An 18391-nucleotide genomic window follows, 5' to 3' on the forward strand; every position below is an offset into this window, starting at 1 on the left:
TTTCCCCCACCCGCCATTTTTGGCATATATATAATATATATTTTGCAAAGCCCAACAACAACTGCTTCGCTTCTTCCCCGTCGTGTGTCTGGGCGGCATCCCACCACCGTTTCTCTTTGGCTGCTGGCCAGCCAGCCAGCCTCTCACACTTACCCGCCGACCTTCATTCGGAATGTGCCCCTTCATGTCATTCCAGTGTGGTTAACCACCACCACTAAGCTCCTTCACTCCTCCCAAACACATTTATAGACACTATTGCACTACATAAATCCCCTTTCTTATACCTCAACCTCCTAAGCTCATTTAGACATGTTGACCAAAGCGGTTCAGACAATTGTATCACACTCATCATTGGCGAGGTGGCCTCCTCAACCCATGGGAGGAGTCCTCCCTATCTCCATGTGTTAAGTACATATATTAGTAAATACAAAATATGCATAACTAATTCCAAGAAAATATTGGTGACCAAGAAATGGACCTAATCCTCAGAGTCTTCGGGTGTGGGAAAGGCTCATAGTTCTGGTTCTCATCTTTACCCTGTTGTTGCAACGTTTAGACATGTTGTATCACACTCATCATTGCGAGGCGGCCTCAACCCATGGGATAATTCTGCCCTGTCCACACAGGTTATCTTCAAGGGTTGGTTTTCTTTGTGTATATAAATGCGATTGGTCTCCCAATAATGAACCAACCTTGCTTCCCTCATGTAAGGCCTTTTGAGGATCATTGTGTATGACCATCTCCTCTCTAAAAGTCTACACCATAAATGTGTAGTGGAAGCCTAGTCCAAAAGTCTTGATTTTTGCATCTTGCAAGATGCCAATGGAATTGGTCATGTTCCTCAAAAGGAGCTGGCTAAATGCGTAAGGGACATACACTGTTCCTTCCCTAGGAGGTGGTGCCTGTGTGATGGGGATGAGATAAAGTCCTCATTCCACCGATCGCCTCAGAGAAAATGTTGCATTGGCTATGGTGAGCCATGGAAGGCCATTTTTCACCTCCCACTAAGTCCTCCCTCAATGTATCTAGCAATGTGGGGCTTGCTTGGATTGGTTCTAGAGGTAGAGGGCTTCGAAACTTGTTCTATCTATGACCTCTTGAGAATGGTTATGGCTCTGTCTGACACCTTGGGAAATCTCTAAGATCCCTTTACTAGTTCTATGATTGGCTTTGGGATAGGGTCTAGGAAGATATCCTCAAGTGGGATTAGTGCTTTGTATTGAACCACCTGCTCTAGCACTAGCTCTAGTTTAGTGTCACGTACCTTCCTTTTACAAGCTCCTTGGCTTGTTTCATCCTCACTTTCTCCAACAAGGGGTTGGGGTAATCCTTGAGTTCCATTAGAAGGTTTTCATAGTTTATGGGTTTTTTTTCTGCTTGGAAAGAGTGGGTTTCAGGGAGATGACCTCTGAGTTTTCATAGTTTATGGGTTTCTTTTCCGCTTGGGAAGAGTGGCGTTTGAGGGAGGTGACCTCTGAGTTCTCATCCGAATCACTTTTAATCTCTCTCCTCCCATCTCTTTCTCTACCCTCTCTCTCTATCTCTCTCCATCCTCTCTCTCTCTCTCCCTCTCTCGTCTCATCTTTCTCTCTCCCCTCGGTCACATCATCTCTCTCTCTCTCTCTCTCTCTCTCTCACCTCATCTCCCATCTTGCCTCCCTCCCTCCGTGCTGTTAATATTTCCGGTCATTAGGGGGCATTTGAACATATTTTGGGCCTTTTACTAATGAAAGTAATTAGCAACGGACCAATAGGAATAGAGGATGTTGCACATCTGGTCTCCTTTGAATATAGGGAGGGAGACTATGCTATAGGGAGGGACACTAGGCTTTCAGTACTAATAATTACACTTGTCTCTTTAAAAAGGTAGGGGGTTTAGGGTAGGTATGGTCCCACCATTTTTCGTGGCTCAAAAAATCCTTCAAATTTTCGAGATCCCCCCAAAACTCACATTTCCCCCCAAAAACCCATCTCAAATTTCATTGTAATCAAAAATTTCATTTTCAAGTCCGCTTTCCCTCTTGAACGTCCAAATTAAACTCTTCCTCTCTTTCTCTTCCATCTCTATCTCATTTGCCCAACCCTAATGAAACCATCAAAGCCCGAAACCCTAATCTTTCTCCTCCATCTTAATCTCCCTCCCTTCTCGGAGCTCCATCTCTTTCATCTTCAAGACTCCCGTAAAACCCTAGTCTGCACATCTCTTTCCTTTTTACTCTAAACATAACCTTTCTACTCCACCTTCCAAGAAGATATGGCCACACCAAGAAGACCAAAAAACGAGATTGAGGAGATATCCTTGCACAACAAGAAGGACGATGATGGTGCTTGGGTGGGAGAGGCATTTCGTAAGAGCGCTTGGGTTTATCTACAGCCTGCTGTGCTGCAATCGGGCCTCACCCAGTTCGACGGCAAAAATGTACTAGAGCACCATTGGAAAGGTCGTTTACAAGGCTTCAAGAAGGCAAGCAACGGAAAACTAGTGGCCACGGTACAACATGTTTACACAGCACGAGATATCCATCTTCACCAACAAACTTGATTTCCAGACAATTGTAAGTATCGCAGTAGGTAGAAAGGGGCATGTGAGATTTTCTGACAGAGATGTTTCAATCTAAGTCAACTTATTTCTTGTTTGCAGATTCCTTCAAACATGGTAGAGGAGCAGCCATTGGAAAGCCTTACACCGGAACATTTGAAGCATTGCATGCAGACATTGGTCAGGCAATGTTTTCTTGTGTAAAACAAGTGCAGAACTTCTTAAGGAAAAGGTTTTCTTTTATCGACACTCCTATTTGGTGCCAAAGCACAGGACGGTGCTTATTAGCTTACAACCTCTGTTCATTGCATATTGTCTTCGAACTAACCAAATGCCTTTTTTTTTACCACTTCAATGCCAAGAAAGTATCTCAATTCTCCCAAGTATCTCATATCAAATTCACCACATAATGAAGCTTTCACATTAGCAATATCCTTTCTTGAATCACCTACACGATCAAGTCATCTATATAGATGACAATCACCACAATACCTTGTGTTGTCTCCTTTGCATATAGTGATGAATCTAAAGTTCCCACATGAACACCAATGCTAATGAGATACCTGCTTATCTTGTCTATCCAAGCACGTGATGTTTGCTTCAATCCGTACAAGACCTTCTTCAACTTACATACATGTGTAGGGTATTTGGGATGCACATAGCCTTCTGGCTGCTTCATGAACACTTATTCTTGCAATTCACCATTTAGAAATGCATTCTTTACATCCATTTAACACATTTTCCAACCATTTGACACAACCAATGCAATCACAGATTTCATTGTTCCCATCTTAGCCACACGGTATCATAATCCAAGCCATGTGTCTATGCATATCCCTTTGTGTGACCAGCCTTGCTTTATGCCTTTCTATTAATCCATTTGCCTTACATCTCACTTTATACACCCTTTTGCAACTAATGACATTATTTCCACTTGGTAATGCAATCGAGTCCCATGTATCATTGTATACTAAGGTATCCATTTCTTTGTCCATTGCTTTTTCCCCTACATGCTTTCCAATAGATTCTCCAAAACATGATGGTTCCACATGCTTTTTCATTGATGTCATGTATGCATAATGCATTGCATACCCATTATATGTCAATCTCTCCACTAGATACCTAATCGTTTGTGATCTTCTCAAAACCTGTAGATCACTTTGTACACCCTGTTTGTACACCCTGTGCTCTTGCATGTGGAGGAACATATATCTCTTACCTTACACCCTGTGCTCTTGCATGTGGAGATTTGAATCTTACAACCACTTTCTCATACAAAAACTTGGTTATTAACCACATGCAACACACATAAACTCTCAGCATAGAGTGAAATCTTATAGACTCAGAGCAAGAATAGATGTCGGGGTCATCCATCATTTTCCTAATTAACAAAAAACAAATTAGCATTATCTTGATCAAGCCATTTTCATTCATAAGATTGCACAAGTCTCGTACATGTGGAGGAACATATATCTCTTATGGTACAAGTGCTATGATTTTCCTAGTGCAAGATTTCTGTAAGTCATTTCAATAAGTACAAATGAATGTAGGATGCAAATGATGTGATACAGAACTGAACTCAAGTAGGTGCTGCTCTACAAGAAGAGAATCAGCCACCATGGAAGCTTGGGCATAAGCTTCAAGAAGACAAGATGTTATATCATCATAAAAGGGTAAAAGGTATCAAAAGGGTACAATATCCTAGAGCTGGTGCGTTTTATGCCCCTATATTCCCTACACATTGTATGTACAAATGCCCCTAAGCCCCCATGTGCCTAGGCCCATCCCCCATATGTATGTGCACACTAGAATCCTTTCATTACATATGGCAAGTGTGGTGCCTTCATATATAGGTAGCCAAGTGTAGTGCTTTTTTAAAGTAGATTATGAGGGATGAGGCCCAAAATGGGATTCAAATTTAAGGCCTATCTCTATGGTATCCTTTCCTCTCCCATCCGAAGGATGGGTTTTGGACTAGTGTTGACAAAATGAGAGCCATTGGGAGATTTGAATCTTACAACCACTTTCTTATACAAAAACTTGGTTATTAACCACATGCAACACACATCAACTCTCAGCATAGAGTGAAACCTTATAGACTCAGAGCAAGAATAGATGTCGGGGTCATCCATCATTTTCCTAATTAACAAAAAACAAATTAGCATTATCTTGATCAAGCCATTTTCTTTCATAAGAATGCACAAGTCTCGTACAAATCACGTGAATTAGGATTTGTATTAATGCGCTAAGTTTTCTATAACGAATATTTGTATACGTTCCAATTTGGTTCTACAGAGTTGAGTTACTTTCCAATTTCTTAAGTGACATGGTGGATTTTCTCTTAGAAGGATTGATGGTAGTAACCACAAGTCTTCTGTGTACTATCCACAAAAAACTAGATAGCATAAACAAGGTCCTATGCATTGTGCACTATGTTTACAAAGACAGTTGAGGCATCAAGGATGAATTGTGAGAATAAGCTCTCATCCACTTTATGGGCTTGCAAAACTGCCTATAAAACCTCAATTGGGACTACATCGTATAACCTAGTCTTTGGACTTTCGGACTTGATGCCGTACTCTCGATTGAATTCATGATCCCAACCTCAAGGAAGGTAACATAGCAAATGGAATGAAAGCATAAGCAAGGCCCTATGTTGAAAGAATAAACAAGGTCCTATGCATTGTCCTTACAAAGAAGCTCCTATGCACTGTGTTTACAAAGACAGTTGAGGCATCAAGGATGAATTGGGAGAATAAGCTCTCATCCACTTTATGGTCTTGCAAAATTGCCTATAAAACCTCAATTGGGACTACGTCATATAACCTAGTCTTTGGACTTTTGGACTTGATGCCATACTCTCGATTGAATTCATGATCCCAACCTTGAGGAGGGTAGAATAGCAAATGGAATGAGCGGACAGTGAGTTGTCTGAACGACTCATAGAGATCTAGAAACTTAATGAAGCAAGGTTATACTCAGTGTGGTGGGCATGGATGCCGAGAAAAAGAGAAGGAAAAGATGCCAATATCAAAACCAAGAGGTTCAAGGAAGGGGACCTAGTTCTACTTTATAATCTGAACAAAAATAAAAGGAATTTAAAGTTGAGAGGGATGGGTCCTTTCTTAATCTACAAACTCACAACTAGAGGGACATCACATCTAGAAATTCTTGATGGAGTACAAATGGAAGGATTCCTCAATGGGAGCAAACTTAGAAAATACTATGGGCCACTGTCTTATGAATAAATTTAAGCCATTCACAAAGGCTAAAAAAAAAGAGAAAACATGAGACTAAGATGAAGAGACGATCCCAATGGGAAGCTAAAGCTGGGGCAAAAAAAGAAAAGCAAAGGAAAGGTATCATACCTATCCACATGGCTGAAATGCATAACAATCATGAGGAGGAAGATGTCAAACCCGTGAGGTTGTTTTAGTATTTATGTGAAAAAGGTACACGAAACAATAGTCGTGCATCGTTGAGATCTTCATGATTGATCGCAATTGTCTAGACATTGGGTGGGGGGGGGGCAAGATGAGCCCGGATGGGCGTTGGAGGTGGGGAAACTGCTACACAATCATCTAGAACATCTTTATGGGTAGACGGTGGTACCTAAAGGGAAAACTCACTACCTCTCACACTTTGTAGCAAAATGGTGTTGCATAGCACAAGAATTGTGCTAATGTTGAGATGGAAAGGAGTATGCTTAATAACAGGAATCTACTTAAATCCTTTTGGACTAAGGCAGTTAACACAGGTATGTACATTCTTAACAGGAGTGCAACAATACCCCATGCATGCAAGCCTCACAGCTCGATCTTGGATGAAGTTATCGAATGGTTTACAATCCATCATGCCACTGTTCGTCCATGATCCCTCGTCCGTCCATGAGTTGTTATCCATCCTCGATCCATCCACAAGTTGTCGTAGATCCTTGATCTATCCAGTTAGAGAGGGGTGTTCTCATAAAGGGGAGGGCCATTGATGCCATCAAAGGAATAATCATCCAGAATAGGATGCTTTCCAATTATTTTAGGGAAAGCCTAGAGAGAGAAAAAGGGATTAGGGTTAGAGAGAGAGAAAATAACTTTAGGTGAAAGAAAATACCCTAGATTAATTTAGAAATTATTTAGAAGGATATTTAGAGTTTTTGGAGATAAAGAATGCATTTAGTGATGCCAATTTTCCATGGATTATAGCAGATGTGGCTGATTTTTCTTATTGCAAAAGCCAACCTTATCCATGTCCCTAAACACTAAGCTCTTCGATGATTTGCTTGGGTTGGTGATCCTTAAATTCATGAGAAAGTCTCTCCTTATATGAGCCTTGCAAAGGAGTAGCACGTTGGCATGTTGGTGAGGTGCTTAGATTTCCTCGTGAACAAAAAAAACATAGCCAAACTTGCTTTGTTGGATATAGGAGCAGGAAAAAACTTAGTTATATGAGACTTGGGTCTCATATGGGAAACCTGCCCCTTGATCCGACCAAAGCTTTGGTACAAATAGTCTCAAGTTTTTATAATGAATGTAAAGGGATGTGAAAGATTAAGTTCCACATCAATTTTTATCCCATTGGTGGAAGGTAGTTTTTATGTATAATACTTAAAGAGATCATCCTTGGAAGGGGATGGATTGTTAAACATGACTGCAACATTGATTGGACCATGAGGACAACCACAATCAAGTTAGCACAAAAGAGTTGGGATAGAGATCTCTACTGATATACAAAAGTTACTAACATTACTACAAGTAGGTCCCATTCAGCCGGTAAGCGCAATTATTCATAAACTCAAAGCCTCTAATCAACCCCCATCACATCCTTAAAACCAAAAGTAAAGGAGTTAAAATCCCAACCAAAGGATGAAATCTTCTTTAAAAATCAAGGAGGCACCATAAAAGAAACCAAATGCTAGCAACCAATACGTCCAATCCTGCTACCTCGGTTTCTCAAAAAGTCCCAATGAACCAGGATGAAGCAAATGTGGGTATCGAAGACACCAAGGAAACCTAATTATGAGCCAACCAAATAGCTAAAGCCCAAGAAAAAAAACCCTAAACAGGTGTGGATTCCAAAGGAGAGTATCCCTAAAATGCCGACAAAAATTGATGACAAGCTGATGTGGATCCCTAAGCAGAGAAGAAATAGAAAGCCATATAGTGATCCAACCACACAAGGATGGGTGACCATGTAAATATCACTAATAGCCCAAGGATACTCCTAAGGAAGAAGCCAAATAAGGGTGCCAAAAAGGGCGTTGGGAAGAGCAAACAATATCTTCCTTTATAGCATCTAAATCACTGAAAACATACAGCACGGGACATCTAGCAACCCTACAGTTATCCCTTGAGCCTCTGCTCATTCAGCCAACCGCCTGAACTTTCTCAATCTAAATCAGTTGTCTCACCTAAATGTCCTCCTAGGTCAGATCTAACTCTGAACAAGTCTGATCTTTAACTCCTCAGCTAACTCCTTTGACCTTCTGCTGACCTGAATTGACCCGAACTCTCTCAGTTCAGCTGCTCTACTAACTGTTTTTTGATTGAGCTACCTGTTTGCTGACCTCTATCAAATCCTTGTCCTCTAGACTCACAGACTTTCTTCCAGGACCATCAACTCTCTCAAATCCTTTGGTCCAGAACTCTACTGAATCTGTCACCCCACCCCACTTCCAACTATCAACTGACTCCTACCTGACTCAGAACTCTCCACTCTTGTTTCCTCTAACACTTTTACAAACCCCTAGACACCTAAGAATCAACAATGATCTAGCCTTGCAACTCCTAATCTGACAGCACCTGACTCCCTCTAACTCTGTTAAATACTCTCCAGCATTAAAACTATGTGATTGGCCCTCACAGACCTCTGACTATCAGACCTGACTTAAAATAGCTTCCTCTCAACCCAGAAAGACTAGTTTGACCCTTCAAGTGACTGACCCTGATGTTTAGCTGACCCTACAACCACCTCTGCAGGTTTTCTTCTTCAAACAGAAACCAACAGTTGAGCGAAACCCTGGGTAGCACCAAGTTCTAAGAGAGGTGCAAACATAGATCCCTGGCGCTGGGCTTACCTGTGCAACCTAGCTGTCTTTCTCACTCTTTACAAGGTGGGATTAAAAGATGCAACCCTCCTAGAGCGAGGAAAGAAAAGTTAACAAAATCATCATCACGCTCAAGAATCTTGCATCAACAAATCACACCAAAACAGGTATGGGTGCCCAAAAAGCAAGATAAGGGAAAAGCTAAGATAGAGCACACACGGACTAAAGAAGAGCAAGAGCAAGAGCAGCTTCAGAAGCAAATCCAAGAACTACCCTCTTCTTCTCAGCCTTTGCATGATGGAATCCCAACTTCCCTATAATTCGATGAAGTCTCTGATGATGAGCACAGTAGTGTGAAGATTGTCCCAGCACAAGATGGCTTAAAAACCAACAACGTCTCATTCTTAATCTAGGTGGAAGCCAAGCTCATCAAAATGATGCAGAGCCCCTCAACTCGAGTAACAAAATGCATCCATTACGGGCACTTGGTGTGCAGACACTTACCATTGTAGGTAATCCAAAAATCTTTACAAGGTGGGACTCGTGATTTTCCCAAGTTTCCTAACATCTGGAGGCCTTTAGAAACGAGTCCTAATGGGAAGGGAGGGATTGCGATTATTTTGCAAGAAGGCGAATGTGAAAAGCCTCCCAAGGCTTACAAAAACCCTACCACCTATGTGGCCCTAGTGCATCCTTGATTTACCTATGTGGGTGGAGGACGAGAAAGGGTGGTGCATGAGAGGTAAAAGTCACATGATATTGGAGCGTTCTAGTGGACTGCACAAACAATAACTCCCCATATCCCAAAGAGCATAAACCACAGCCCATGTACAAAACGGTGAAGGGCCTCCCACTACGGTCGTGCGCGAACGCTCCATGGATCCATGCTATACCTAGAACGATGATTGTGTAGATGTTGGGAAGCATAAGGCTTTGAAAGGGGTCTAAGGGCTCACATGGAGGCCGTAGAATATTATGGTCGATAGCATGGTACATAGATTATAACACATCGTGATTTGATCTCACCACCACACGCAGTCATCAGTGATAGCAATGTCATGATATGCTCGAGCTCGCCATTAATGTTGCATATGAGAGGAGGAGGAGGAGGTGTGGTGCGCGAGGAAATTGGTTGTATTTGAAGCCCTAGCCTATGACACGCAATTTAATCATCATAAGGTGCGGAGATAGAGGGGTGAAAAACCCACATAGCAAGATTGCCAGCTTAAGCGTTACCTTTATGGGCTCGACGGGGGATTGCTCATATAGCACGACTATACTTGAACAGGATCTGTTCTATAGTTCGTACATCTTGCCTGAGCATTCCTGCTCTGACAAGTCGCACAGCCCGGAAGACGAAAGGAGGCTCAGCCGCCAGAGCGTGAATAACTTGCCAGGGCTGCTGGGTGTCCCCGCCCTCCGCCCTGCGCCTTGATGACCGTCCCGCCGTGCTCATTCCGCCGGTGGTGAAGGCTGCTGAGCGATCTGACGGGTGTTTCCCCCACCCGCCATTTTTGGCATATATATATATATATTTTGCAAAGCCCAACAACAACTGCTTCGCTTCTTCCCCGTCGTGTGTCTGGGCGGCATCCCACCACCGTTTCTCTTTGGCTGCTGGCCAGCCAGCCAGCCTCTCACACTTACCCGCCGACCTTCATTCGGAATGTGCCCCTTCATGTCATTCCAGTGTGGTTAACCACCACCACTAAGCTCCTTCACTCCTCCCAAACACATTTATAGACACTATTGCACTACATAAATCCCCTTTCTTATACCTCAACCTCCTAAGCTCATTTAGACATGTTGACCAAAGCGGTTCAGACAATTGTATCACACTCATCATTGGCGAGGTGGCCTCCTCAACCCATGGGAGGAGTCCTCCCTATCTCCATGTGTTAAGTACATATATTAGTAAATACAAAATATGCATAACTAATTCCAAGAAAATATTGGTGACCAAGAAATGGACCTAATCCTCAGAGTCTTCGGGTGTGGGAAAGGCTCATAGTTCTGGTTCTCATCTTTACCCTGTTGTTGCAACGTTTAGACATGTTGTATCACACTCATCATTGCGAGGCGGCCTCAACCCATGGGATAATTCTGCCCTGTCCACACAGGTTATCTTCAAGGGTTGGTTTTCTTTGTGTATATAAATGCGATTGGTCTCCCAATAATGAACCAACCTTGCTTCCCTCATGTAAGGCCTTTTGAGGATCATTGTGTATGACCATCTCCTCTCTAAAAGTCTACACCATAAATGTGTAGTGGAAGCCTAGTCCAAAAGTCTTGATTTTTGCATCTTGCAAGATGCCAATGGAATTGGTCATGTTCCTCAAAAGGAGCTGGCTAAATGCGTAAGGGACATACACTGTTCCTTCCCTAGGAGGTGGTGCCTGTGTGATGGGGATGAGATAAAGTCCTCATTCCACCGATCGCCTCAGAGAAAATGTTGCATTGGCTATGGTGAGCCATGGAAGGCCATTTTTCACCTCCCACTAAGTCCTCCCTCAATGTATCTAGCAATGTGGGGCTTGCTTGGATTGGTTCTAGAGGTAGAGGGCTTCGAAACTTGTTCTATCTATGACCTCTTGAGAATGGTTATGGGTCTGTCTGACACCTTGGGAAAACTCTAAGATCCCTTTACTAGTTCTATGATTGGCTTTGGGATAGGGTCTAGGAAGATATCCTCAAGTGGGATTAGTGCTTTGTATTGAACCACCTGCTCTAGCACTAGCTCTAGTTTAGTGTCACGTACCTTCCTTTTACAAGCTCCTTGGCTTGTTTCATCCTCACTTTCTCCAACAAGGGGTTGGGGTATCCTTGAGTTCCATTAGAAGGATTTCATAGTTTATGGGTTTTTTTCCTGCTTGGAAAGAGTGGGTATCAGGGAGATGACCTCTGAGTTTTCATAGTTTATGGGTTTCTTTTCCGCTTGGGAAGAGTGGCGTTTGAGGGAGGTGACCTCTGAGTTCTCATCCGAATCACTTTTAATCTCTCTCCTCCCATCTCTTTCTCTACCCTCTCTCTCTATCTCTCTCCATCCTCTCTCTCTCTCTCCCTCTCTCGTCTCATCTTTCTCTCTCCCCTCGGTCACATCATCATCTCTCTCTCTCTCTCTCTCTCTCTCTCTCTCTCTCTCTCTCTCTCTCTCTCTCACCTCATCTCCCATCTTGCCTCCCTCCCTCCGTGCTATTAATATTTTCGGTCATTAGGGGGCATTTGAACATATTTTGGGCCTTTTACTAATGAAAGTAATTAGCAACGGACCAATAGGAATAGAGGATTGTGCACATTTGGTCTCCTTTGAATATAGGGAGGGAGACTAGGCTATAGGGAGGGGGACTAGGCTTTCAGTACTAATAATTACACTTGTCCCTTTAAAAAGGTAGGGGGTTTAGGGTAGGTATGGTCCCACCATTTTTCGTGGCTCAAAAAATCCTTCAAATTTTCGAGATCCCCCCAAAACTCACATTTCCCCCCAAAAACCCATCTCAAATTTCATTGTAATCAAAAATTTCATTTTCAAGTCCGCTTTCCCTCTTGAACGTCCAAATTAAACTCTTCCTCTCTTTCTCTTCCATCTCTATCTCATTTGCCCAACCCTAATGAAACCATCAAAGCCCGAAACCCTAATCTTTCTCCTCCATCTTAATCTCCCTCCCTTCTCGGAGCTCCATCTCTTTCATCTTCAAGGCTCCCGTAAAACCCTAGTCTGCACATCTCTTTCCTTTTTACTCTAAACATAACCTTTCTACTCCACCTTCCAAGAAGATATGGCCGCACCAAGAAGACCAAAAAACGAGATTGAGGAGATATCCTTGCACAACAAGAAGGACGATGATGGTGCTTTGGTGGGAGAGGCATTTCGTAAGAGCGCTTGGGTTTATCTACAGCCTGTTGTGCTGCAATCGGGCCTCACCGAGTTCGACGGCGAAAATGTACTAGAGCACCATTGGAAAGGTTGTTTACAAGGCTTCAATAAGGCAAGCAATGGAAAACTAGTGGCCACGGTACAACATGTTTACACAGCACGAGATATCCATCTTCACCAACAAACTTGATTTCCAGACAATTGTAAGTATAGTAGTAGGTAGAAAGGGGCATGTGAGATTTTTTGACAGAGATGTTTCAATCTAAGTCAACTTATTTCTTGTTTGCAGATATTTTTCCTTCAAACATGGTAGAGGAGCAGCCATTGGAAAGCCTTACACCGGAACATTTCAAGCATTGCATGCAGACATTGGTCAGGCAATGCTTTCTTGTGTAAAACAAGTGCAGAACTTCTTAAGGAAAAGGTTTTCTTTTATCGACACTCCTATTTGGTGCCAAAGCAGGACGGTGCTTATTAGCTTACAACCTCTCACTCCATACTTTGCCAGCATGTTCATTGCATATTGTCTTCGAACTAACCAAATGCCTTTTTTTTTACCACTTCAATGCCAAGAAAGTATCTCAATTCTCCCAAGTATCTCATATCAAATTCACCACATAATGAAGCTTTCACATCAGCAATATCCTTTCTTGAATCACCTACACGATCAAGTCATCTATATAGATGACAGTCACCACAATACCTTGTGTTGTCTTCTTTGCATATAGTGATGAATCTAAAGTTCCCACATGAACACCAATGCTAATGAGATACCTGCTTATCTTTCCTATCCAAGCACGTGGTGCTTGCTTCAATCCGTACAAGACCTTCTTCAACTTACATACATGTGTAGGGTATTTGGGATGCACATAGCCTTCTGGCTGCTTCATGAACACTTATTCTTGCAATTCACCATTTAGAAATGCATTCTTTACATCCATTTAACACATTTTCCAACCATTTGACACAACCAATGCAATCACAGATTTCATTGTTCCCATCTTAGCCACACGGTATCATAATCCAAGCCATGTGTCTATGCATATCCCTTTGTGACCAGCCTTGCTTTATGCCTTTCTATTAATCCATTTGCCTTACATCTCACTTTATACACCCTTTTGCAACTAATGACATTATTTCCACTTGGTAATGCAATCGAGTCCCATGTATCATTATATACTAAGGTATCCATTTCTTTGTCCATTGCTTTTTCCCCATACATGCTTTCCAATAGATTCTCCAAAACATGATGGTTTCACATGCTTTATCATTGATGTCATGTATGCATAATGCATTGCATACCCATTATATGTCAATCTCTCCACTAGATACCTAATCGTTTGTGATCTTCTCAAAACCTGTAGATCACTTTGTACACCCTGTGCTCTTGCATGTGGAGGAACATATCTCTCTTACCTTACACCCTGTGCTCTTGCATGTGGAGGAACATATCTCTCTTATGGTACAAGTGCTATGATTTTCCTAGTGCAAGATCTTTGCAAGTCATTTCAATAAGTACAGATCAATGTAGGATGCAAATGATGTGATACGGAACTGAACTCAAGTAGGTGCTGCTCTACAAGAAGAGAATCAGCCACCATGGAAGCTTGGGCATAAGCTTCGAGAAGACAAGATGTTATATCATCATAAAAGGGTAAAAGGTATCAAAAGGGTACAATATCCTAGAGCTGGTGCATTTTATGCCCCTATATTCCCTACACAACGTATGTGCAAATGCCCCTAAGCCCCCATGTGCCTAGGCCCATCCCCCATATGTATGTGCACACTAGAATCCTTTCATTACATATGGCAAGTGTGGTGCCTTCATATATAGGTAGCCAAGTGTAGTGCTTTTTTAAAGTAGATTATGAGGGATGAGGCCCAAAATGGGATTCAAATTTAAGGCCTATCTCTATGGTATCCTTTCCTCTCCCATCCGAAGGATGGGTTTTGGACTAGTGTTGACAAAATGAGAGCCATTGGGAGATTTGAATCTTACAACCACTTTCTCATACAAAAACTTGGTTATTAACCACATGCAACACACATCAACTCTCAGCATAGAGTGAAATCTTATAGACTCAGAGCAAGAATAGATGTCGGGGTCATCCATCATTTTCCTAATTAACAAAAAACAAATTAGCATTATCTTGATCAAGCCATTTTCTTTCATAAGAATGCACAAGTCTCGTACAAATCACGTGAATTAGGATTTGTATCAATGCGCTAAGTTTTCTATAACGAATATTTGTATACGTTCCAATTTGGTTCTACACAGTTGAGTTACTTTCCAATTTCTTAAGTGACATGGTAGATTTTCTCTTAGAAGGATTGATGGTAGTAACCACGAAGGATTTTCTCTTAGAAGGATTGATGGTAGTAACCACAAGTCTTCTGTGTACTATCCACAAAAAACTAGATAGCATAAACAAGGTCCTATGCATTGTGCTTACAAAGATAAGTTCCTATGCACTATGTTTACAAAGACAGTTGAGGCATCAAGGATGAATTGTGAGAATAAGCTCTCATCCACTTTATGGGCTTGCAAAACTACCTATAAAACCTCAATTGGGACTACATCGTATAACCTAGTCTTTGGACTTTCGGACTTGATGCCGTACTCTCGATTGAATTCATGATCCCAACCTCAAGGAAGGTAACACAGCAAATGGAATGAAAGCATAAGCAAGACCCTATGTTGAAAGAATAAACAAGGTCCTATGCATTGTCCTTACAAAGAAGCTCCTATGCACTGTGTTTACAAAGACAGTTGAGGCATCAAGGATGAATTTGGAGAATAAGCTCTCATTCACTTTATGGTCTTGCAAAATTGCCTATAAAACCTCAATTGGGACTACATCATATAACCTAGTCTTTGGACTTTTGGACTTGATGCCATACTCTCGAATTGCCTATAATACCTCAATTGGGACTACATCATATAACCTAGTCTTTGGACTTTTGGACTTGATGCCATACTCTCGATTGAATTCATGATCCCAACCTTGAGGAGGGTAGAATAGCAAATGGAATGAACGGACAGTGAGTTGTCTGAACGACTCATAGAGATCCAGAAACTTAATGAAGCAAGGTTATACTTAGTGTGGTGGGCACGGATGCCGAGAAAAAGAGAAGGAAAAGATGCCAATATCAAAACCAAGAGGTTCAAGGAAGGGGACCTAGTTCTACTTTATAACCTGAACAAAAATAAAAGGAATTTAAAGTTGAGAGGGATGGGTCCTTTCAGAATCTACAAACTCACAACTAGAGGGACATCACATCTAGAAATTCTTGATGGAGTACAAATGGAAGGATTCCTCAATGGGAGCAAACTTAGAAAATACTATGGGCCACTGTCTTATGAATAAATTTAAGCCATTCACAAAGGCTCAAAAAAAGAGAAAACATGAGACTAAGATGAAGAGACAATCCCAACGGGAAGCTAAAGCTGGGGCAAAAAAAGAAAAGCAAAGGAAAGGTATTATACCTATCCACATGGCTGAAATGCATAACAATCATGAGGAGGAAGAGGTCAAACCCGTGAGGTTGTTTTAGTATTTATGTGAAAAAGGTACACGAAACAATAGTCGTGCATCATTGAGATCTGCATGATTGATCACAATTGTCTAGACATTGGGGGGGGGGGCAAGATGAGCCTGGATGGGCGTTGGAGGTGGGGAAACTGCTACACAATCATCTAGAACATCTTTATGGGTAGACGGTGGTACCTAAAGGGAAAACTCACTACCTCTCACACTTTGTAGCAAAATGGTGTTGCATAGCACAAGAATTGTGCTAATGTTGAGATGGAAAGGAGTATGCTTAATAACAGGAATCTACTTAAATCCTTTTGGACGAAGGCAGTTAACACAGGTATGTACATTCTTAACAGGAGTGCAACAATACCCCATGCTTGCAAGCCTCATAGCTCGATCTTGGATGAAGTTATCGAATGGTTTACAATCCATCATGCCACTGTTCGTCCATGATCCCTCTTCCGTCCATGAGTTGTTATCCATCCTCGATCCATCCACAAGTTGTCGTACATCCTTTATCTATCCAGTTAGAGAGGGGTGTTCATTGATGCCATCCGAAGGAATAATCATCTAGAATAGGATGCTTTCCAATTATTTTAGGGAAAGCCTAGAGAGAGAAAAAAAGATTAGGGTTATAGAGAGAGAAAATAACTTTAGGTAAAAGAAAATACCCTAGATTAATTTAGAAATTATTTAGAAGGATTTTTCTAATTGCAAAAGCCAACCTTATCCATGTCCCTAAACACTAAGCTCTTCGATGATTTGCTTGGGTTGGTGATCCTTAAATTCATGAGAAAGTCTCTCCTTATATGAGCCTTGCAAAGGAGTAGCACGTTGGCATGTTGGTGAGGTGCTTAGATTTCCTCGTGAACAAAAAAAACATAGCCAAACTTGCTTTGTTGGATATAGGAGCAGGAAAAAACTTAGTTATATGAGACTTGGGTCTCATATGGGAAACCTGCCCCTTGATCCGACCAAAGCTTTGGTACAAATAGTCTCAAGTTTTTATAATGAATGTAAAGGGATGTGAAAGATTAAGTTCCACATCAATTTTTATCCCATTGGTGGAAGGTAGTTTTTATGTATAATACTTAAAGAGATCATCCTTAGAAGGGGATGGATTGTTAAACATGACTGCAACATTGATTGGACCATGAGGACAACCACAATCAAGTTAGCACAAAAGAGTTGGGATAGAGATCTCTACTGATATACAAAAGTTACTAACATTACTACAAGTAGGTCCCATTCAGTCGGTAAGTGCAATTATTCATAAACTCAAAGCCTCTAATCAACCCCCATCACATCCTTAAAACCAAAAGTAAAGGAGTTAAAATCCCAACCAAAGGATGAAATCTTCTTTAAAAATCAAGGAGGCACCATAAAAGAAACCAAATGCTAGCAACCAATATGTCCAATCCTGCTACCTCGGTTTCTCAAAAAGTCCCAATGAACCAGGATGAAGCAAATGTGGGTATCGAAGACACCAAGGAAACCTAATTATGAGCCAACCAAATAGCTAAAGCCCAAGAAAAAAAACCCTAAACAGGTGTGGATTCCAAAGGAGAGTATCCCTAAAATGCCGACAAAAATTGATGACAAGCTGATGTGGATCCCTAAGCAGAGAAGAAATAGAAAGCCATATAGTGATCCAACCACACAAGGATGGGTGACCATTTAAATATCACTAATAGCCCAAGGATACTCCTAAGGAAGAAGCCAAATAAGGGTGCCAAAAAGGGCGTTGGGAAGAGCAAACAATATCTTCCTTTATAGCATCTAAATCACTGAAAGGGGATTGAGGTAAAAGCTTATTCATTATTCAGGCTGAGGAGGACTCTTATACAGTTGCTGCACAGGAGGTGTGGAGGCACGTGGAGGAGCGGCGGGGCCCGAGCACAGAAACATGTGGAGTGAGCGCAGTTGCAGAGCCAACTGCTCAGGCAGCATGGACGTGGGTGTTTTTTTTTGCAAGGCGTGCAGGTGGTGCAGCGTGCAAGCGGAAAGGAGGTGTGGCGGGGCCCCAATGATGCAAGACATGCAAAGGGCGGGAGGCCGGCATAGTTGGTAGGCATAGAGGTGGCGTGGAAGCACGTTGGCGAGTGATGGGTGGGGTCATGGAGTAGGTGGGGGAGTGGAGCTCATGTCACGGTGCACAACATGCAGGAGAGGGGGCCACAGGGCGTAGGTGATAGTTGGACCGGACGTGAAGGTGCACAGGTGGGGTAGGTACACAGGCAGGCAGGGGAAATGGACGTTTTTGTTTTTGTTTTCTATTCTTTTTGTTTAAGAGGAAAAAGAAAAGATAAAAGAAAAAATATATGTGGATATATGTAAATGTATAAAGCAGTACTACACACACACACACACACACACACACACACACACATATGGAAAAATAA

At 41.9% G+C, this 18391-nt stretch overlaps 1 non-coding gene across 1 annotated transcript; it reads left to right on the forward strand.

The window, feature by feature from the left end:
- The first annotated feature begins 9849 nt into the window (after window positions 1–9849).
- On the forward strand, window positions 9850–10074 carry LOC147612537 (small nucleolar RNA U3). Its single transcript, XR_015263570.1, has one exon. It is a non-coding gene; the product is annotated as a small nucleolar RNA U3 (small nucleolar RNA).
- The last annotated feature ends 8317 nt before the right edge of the window (window positions 10075–18391 follow it).

The sequence above is a fragment of the Cibotium barometz genome, chromosome 45 (assembly GCF_041138505.1).
Source record: "Cibotium barometz isolate CiBa-2024 chromosome 45, ASM4113850v1, whole genome shotgun sequence".
Taxonomy (NCBI): Eukaryota; Viridiplantae; Streptophyta; class Polypodiopsida; order Cyatheales; family Cibotiaceae; genus Cibotium; species Cibotium barometz.